At 46.0% G+C, this 6,909-nt stretch overlaps 1 protein-coding gene across 12 annotated transcripts in view; it reads left to right on the top strand.

Moving 5' to 3' along the window:
- The first annotated feature begins 330 nt into the window (after positions 1 to 330).
- The window catches only part of SYTL2 (synaptotagmin like 2), a 127,245-nt gene continuing 120,666 nt past the window's right edge, over positions 331 to 6,909 (top strand). For 11 of the 12 annotated variants that reach the window (XM_062196824.1, XM_062196822.1, XM_062196817.1 and 8 more), the window contains exon 1: positions 331 to 428. The gene's annotated coding sequence lies outside the window, so the exon portion shown is untranslated. Of the gene's footprint in view, positions 429 to 608; positions 760 to 6,909 lie in introns of all 12 variants that reach the window. The other variant, XM_062196813.1, reaches the window with a different exon arrangement.

Raw genomic sequence — 6,909 nt, 5'->3', positions numbered from 1 at the left:
CTTACACGTGAGGAAGTCGACATCCCGATGGTTCAAGCAACTGCCCCTCAACGCTGTCGCTTTCTTTCTTCGAGCAGCAAACAGGTTGTTTCGGGGGCAAGGTACACTCGAGAAAGAAGCCTTGTGAGAGCGAAAGAAGTGACACAGGGAGCAGGGCGCTGGGGCGGGGCGGGGCAGGAGGGGCGGGGCGCAGCGCGGCGGGGCGCGGCGCTATTGGCCGGCGCGGTGGGCACGGCCCCGCCCACCGCCCGCCGCCCGCCGCCCGCAGCCTGCGGCCAGCCGGGGGAGCCTGCACCCGCCGCGCCGCGCTGACAGCTGCTGGGCGGCCCCTGGGTCTGCAGCGAGCGAGCGAGCCAGTCAGCCCGCGGGGCCGAGCCGCCAGCGTCCCGCCGCCAGAGAGGAGGCTCGCAGTGCCAGCCCGGAGGAAGGTAAGGCGTCGCTCCTGGGCTGTCGGGTTTGGACTGGGGGCTGGCGGTGAGGAGACGAGGCACTCCGCGAGGCCGGCGTTCAAAGGAGCGCACCTGGGTCTTAGTCTCGCCTTCTCTGCCCATTTGCTGTGCTACCTCGGGCAACTTTATTTCCTTCTCTGGTCTGTCTTTCCTCTTCAGTTACATGCACGGGTCGAAGTAGGATGAGGTCCTTTAGTCGTCTGAATTCTAAAATGTCAACTGAGTTTTGACAACCGACATGCGCCTTTCCTCAGTTTCCCACCTGTTCAAGAGTCTCGGGCAGCTTGGGTGTCCTGGGAGGCGAGGTTAGGTAAGTTTTTCTGGGCTGTGGCGTTTTCTGGGGGCTTTCCAAGACTGACCCTAGGCTTGGGGCTGGCTTGGGGCACGACCTGGCTGCGGAGTTACCGCCCCCAGATTGCTCAGGTGAAGAACGGTAGGGCATCAGTACCAATTTCCAGGTGGGGTGTTGGGAAGGACGGGTAAGGTGCTGAAGACGTCTCCTTTGAAAACAAGCAGATCTGTCCTGGAATCCCCTTCCTCTACCGAGACCTCGTCCGGCTGCGAGCTGGGCGCCTTTCAGAGTGGAAAACCAACTGACTCAGGGACTCTAAAGCCGGTCCCTTTCTCCTCCCCATTGACTCTGAGGGGCTCCTCTTCCTGCCTTCATGAAAAGTCCCTATCTGCGTTTAGCGCTGCTTTGGGACCAGCCGCCTCCTGGGCTTTGGGCTCGGGGTTGGAGTGAAAGTCGTGGTAGAACACAGCCTGAATTGCCTGTCAACTGCTGACCCATACAGCCTGGCAGGGTGTGCAGAGGAAGTCCCGTGAGGCTATGGACAAACTCTGGAAGGTGGAATGGATTCAAAACGGCTGTCCAGCTTCCTGTCCCCTTCTTGGCAGCCATCCCAGCTATGATGGTGGCCCCTGTAGCCGGGAAGCAGGAGAGTGGCCACATGGAGCTGTGGACTTTGAGGAGTTTCTCCTGGGGAGCACCTCGGAAGTTCCTTTTCCTTCTCTTCCCCTCCTCCTCCCTCCCCCTTCCCTCACCTCTGTGATTCTTCTGCCCCTCCTCACCCTTAGTGTGGTTCCAGGTGAAATCATCAAGAGAAACCAGGAAGGAGATGAGAAGGTGCAGGCAAGAGGGCAGGGCAAGGTTGACTCTTACTGGGAGCTTCCTAGGGGCCAGGTACTGTTCTCTGTTCTCACAAAGCCACCTGAGGGAGATGTACTGCATCGCGTTTTACAAACGAGAAGCTGAGACTTGGGAGGATCACTTTTAGCACATAGCTAGGAAGATGCATAGCTGGGTTTCAAATCCAGGCTTTCCAATTCTAAAATTATGTTCTTTCCACTTTCTTTGTGCTCACCCAGTGAGGGTGAGCTGGAATAAAACAGCAAAGCATGACTAGTATTATTGAGCTGTCATGGGTCTCGAGCACTGTTAAAGCATCTTAGAAGTGTATGTCATTTATGATGCAGGAGTTTCAGTTACTCCACAGGGAGTCAGTGGCTGCTTTAGCCCCTCTCAGTAGCAGTGCTATTCCAGAAGACTTGCCTGATCCCGCCCAGCTTCTAGTGCGTGGGCGAGGCAGGGGGTACTGTTTGCTTTATCCTAGAAGTGGTTTAGGGTCTAAATGAAAGATTGATTGTCTGCATCTGATCCGTTAGACCTTACCGTTGGCTTGTGAATGGTCCCACTGTCCCCTAAGAGGCCTTTTGCAGGCTTGGCTCAATAAACATTTGTGGAATGAATGAATTCACACCTTGTGCAGAGTAGTCTGCTACCCAGTAGAAATGTGAGGCAGCCCAGGCCCTACCATCCCCAAAACTTAGGACAGCAGGCTGGGCAGTTACCTGCCTAGGGTCAGGGAGGTAGAGTAAGCTGTGCCTGTGCAGCCTTCCAGAGTTCCCTGGTGATTCATTTGCTGCCACCTGTTCTACAAAGAATTTTTAAAGATATAGTAGATTAAGACAAATTTGGCTTTTTTCAACCAGCAGGAAAAGTGACTTGGTTTTCATGAAGTTGTTGCTTTCTCCGAATAGGAGAAAGATAAGATGGTACTGTTTCCTTTAGGGCTTCCTAGATTTCTCCATAGAAAGGCCTCTGATGAGAAAGAAGATGAATAAGTGCTCTTGGGAGTAGGCGTTCAGGTTGGCTTCAGCAGACTTGAAAAATATTTTAAGAACTTGCACAATGTTTTTTCATTTAATTTCATGATACATGGATTCGATTTAAATATGAAATGTTTTTCCCCAAAATACTTCAGTAAAACTGGTGTCCTGACAAATTGTTTTATCTTCTTGGGGGCAGGGAGTACCCAGATGAGGAAGCAGGGCAGAGATTCTGGTCTGTGGCTGGGAGTACTCTGCATTTTTTTGATTCACAGAAGTAGTTTCTAAACTCCTTGGGGGGAACAATCAATTTTTCCATTGTTCAGAATGAAGAATATATTTTAAAAATAAAAATACACTTTGTTTTCTTATTATCAGAACTCTACATATTCATTACACCTAAAAATACAGATTGATAATAAGTAAAATAGAGGCAGCTATAGCAGACAAAGGTAATGCAAACTTGGGATATAGCCTTCCAAATATTTTCTCTGCATCCATGTGAGTTAATAATCACAATAAAAGGAAAGATGAATGCAAGCCTTAGTTTTGAAGGAATTTTCCAAGCTAAAAGCCATTTCAGATTGTTTTTGAACTGATGTAGAAAATAAGTTGCTTGTGAACCCCAGTTTACCCTCTGTTATTCCCCTGTGTCACTTAGTTTCCAGCAGAGAGAAACAGGGCTGTGGGGGCTGCTGCAGAGTTTACAGGGTCAAACTGCACTCTTAGCTCAATATCTCAAATGTAGCAGAAAGGTAGATCTTCAGTATTGTTATGCACAATTTAGTTTATTTGAAAGGAAGTGTTACAGAGAGGAAGAGATAGAACTTCCAACCTCTGGTTCACTCTCCAAATGGCTGCAATAGCCAGCGCTGGGCCAGGCCAAAGCTGGGAGCTAAGAGCTTTATCGGGATTTCCCTTGTGAGTGCAGGGGCCCACAAACTTGGACCTCTTCCTCTGCTTTCTCTGGGCACATTAGCAGGGAGCTGGATTTGAAGTGGAGCAACCCAGACTCAAACCAGCACCCAAATGGGATGCCAGAATTTCAGGCAGTTGCTTAGCCCCTTACACCACAATCCCAGCCCCTTGTGCACAGTTTGAGCAGAAAATTTGAAAGCTAATTTACACCATGAAGTGGAGAAGGCCTTCTATACGGTCATTGCTCCAGCGTGTGTTTTATTAACTCTATGACCTTGAACAAGACAGGTGACTCCTTTTCCTTCCCCTGACAGAGTCACTAAGAGGATCAAGTGTCAGTTGTTATTGTTTGTTACCTCTATTGCTCTTAGGAGTGTTCTATTAAAAAAAGTTACAGAAAGATCAAAATCATATTCATTCTTTATAAAATGCTGAAATCTAACACCTGGCTTAACATTAGCACTTAGTTATTCTGTAAATATTCGATTGTAATCTTTCTCTAGTTTTCATCAAAGAATGTGGGATTCCTTGGTGGCTAATACCTTCTTCAGAATTCTAAACACACGAAAAGGATTGAAAATGAAAAGGATTGAAGATAGTCCCATTTTACAGAAGAAAGGCAAGCATGCCTTTCAGGGGCTATTCATTTGCACAGGGAATTCCAGAGTTCCTGGAGCTGTCTTAAATTGTCTTAAGGCAGAGGCAAGCGAAGAGGAAGCCATAATAGCAACTGGTAAGGAAGTCTGCCTGTGGTGGGGTGGAGTGCTTGGGAGTGCCTGTAGTCATTGCCTCAAGGGCTGCATGCAGGCATTTACCCTGCCCTTGGCAGCTCTGGGGAGACAAATGGGCGCTGCAATGGGAGGCAGGTGGCTTGACTTCCCTTGCATCTGTCAAAGACAAGCTGAGCAATCTGGATTTAGTTACACCCTCTCCCTGAGCTTTGGTTTCTTTTATCTTTAAAGTTAGGGAGCTGGATCAGATAAGGTTCTTTCCAGTCTTAAAAAGCTGATTCTGGGTTATTTTCCATTAATGTCTGCTCAAATAGAAGCCTGCAGATACTCAGGTGTCAGAACGTGTTCCTACTTCTGTTGCTTTGAGCTTACTGGTGGCCCCTCATGATTTTTTGAGGATCTCTCTGACTACCATTGTGTGGAACGTGTGATGCCCTAGATCATTGAGATGAGAGTTGTTTTTATTCATTTATTTATTGAGCTAAAATCTCCAGAGATTGTCAGGATGAGAGAACTGCTTTGAAGCTATTTTGGAGAAAGTAGGTTGGCAAAAATAAAAGTGTGATTTTTATGATAATAAGGCCTATTTGTCTCATTAAATACTTGATTCTCATTTTTATAAAGATTTATTTACGTTTGAGGGGGAAGAGAGAGAGAAATCTTCCATCCACTGGTTCCCTCCCCACATGACCACAATGGCTGAGACTGGCCCAGGCTAAAGGCAGGAGCTGTGAGCTTCTTCTGGGTCTCCCATGTGGGTGGCCTTGGACCCAAGTACTTGGGCCATCTTCCACTGCTTTCCAAGGCACAATAGCAGGCAACTGGATCAGAAGTGGAGCAGCTGAGATTTGAACCTGTGCCCATATGGGATGTTGCCATCAAAGGTGGTGGCTTAACCCACTGCACCACAATACCAGCCCCCCAAATAATCAATTCTTAAGTCACTAACTATAGTAATTTTCATTAGTGTCTATTGGGTCCTGTGCTAAGGTTTTTCAGAATGTGGCAGAAGCATCTGACCTTACTCTTAAGTGGCGCAGAGCTGGAGGGAATAATTGAAGGAAACAAGGGAGGAGAGAAGGAAGGCAGCTGTGGTTGGAATAGAAAGGAGATGAAAAGACTGAGCCCCTGGGGTCTTATACTGTGTGTTCAATTCTGTGTGCATATAGCCTGGCACAGTTCTTGGCACTCAATGATAGCTTAGTAAAGTATGTTAAATAATAAAATGAAAAAATCACTCTTCTGGAAAGAGGTCTTGGCTAAAGTGTGATACAGTGTTTCTGTGCTGGTTCTGGTGACTTCTTTACATACCTACAAAAACACATCCCTATCACTTTGATGATTGAGATAAAAGAAGGCCAAGATAAAAACATTTTGTAATTTCATACTTTCTAGACTTTGTAGCTACAGGTATAAATATATTTGGTTTATTCCTTAATAAGTCATCTTTATAAATTTATCAAGAAACCTTTGGGGAAGGGATATATAAGACCTAGCAAACAATTCCACAAATTTGCATTCTGGTTTAGAGGGAAGAAGAAAGGCATCACTTGACTTCTGGGTGAATAGATGTTTGTTTCCCCTCGCAGAAGCATTGTTTTACTGTAAGTCTTGACAGAACTGACGCCATCAGTTTCTGATCAGACAGATGTGTTTTGTGCTACCATTACTCATGGCCACAGGCGCCTGGCTCTTCTGCCACTGGTTGAGTCACTTGACTAAAACATAGGGCTGTGAGGCTTAGAGCAGGAGCTGGATCCCAGGCCAAACTGAATTGCTGAGTCAGAGCTGTGCCCTGACCATTCCTGCCTCCTCTGTTAGTGGAATAAGACTGCACTGTGGCATGTTAGATTCTTTGGGGGAAAGGTTCTTCATCACTGTTGGTTTTAGACTAGAAATTTGAGTTTTTGACATAAAGGGCCTGGGTTTTCAATTTGATTCTTTTTAGAATGCATATTGTTTGAGTTCTACCATCTTGGGAGATATTCAGGGATGCATCCTTAGACCATTGCTAGCCCCAAGTCTGTGACTATTATCATACCCTGTAATCATCTCTCTGTTTTTAAAAATTGGGGATGATCATGTCTGCCTCACAAGGATGTTCAGAGTCTTGAATGAGGCTATATATTTAATGAGAATGAGCAAAAACTTGAGATGCTGTTGTGGGGTGCTTGACCAAAGAGTCAACAGCCAAGCACTCACCACCTTCTATCTAGTGCCATTTCTAATTCAACTAGTTTCTAGGTGACATATTTTCAAGGTAACTTATGAATGGTTGAAACCACAGGCATTCAACCTGAAAATGTTATAGGTGTACTGCAGTCATGGCACCTAGGATAATAATTGGCTATGTGGGGCTCATCTTTCTCAGTTGTTTTAAAAGTATCTTGCCTAATCTGGTATGTCTTTGGTGCTAATGTAACATATTGCATGTGTCAGATATGATTGCCTCAGACTGCTTTTTTCAACCCTATCAGGCAAAGAAATAATGGCATCTGACATATATAGAGTGCATATTATATACCAGACACTATTTCAAATACTACCTATATCAATTTATTTGTCCCTTACAATAATCTATTAATACTATTTTTAGTACTTTTCACTTTTCTCTTAATTTGAAAGGCAGAGAGAGAGAGAGAGAGAGAGAGAGAGATACAGAAAAAGAGATCTTCCTGCCTACTGGTTCACCCTCTAAATGT

Source organism: Lepus europaeus, chromosome 7 (genome assembly GCF_033115175.1).
Source record: "Lepus europaeus isolate LE1 chromosome 7, mLepTim1.pri, whole genome shotgun sequence".
NCBI lineage: Eukaryota > Metazoa > Chordata > Mammalia > Lagomorpha > Leporidae > Lepus > Lepus europaeus.
Note: the sequence above shows the minus strand (reverse complement) of the source record. Positions and strands in the feature narration are given on the sequence as shown.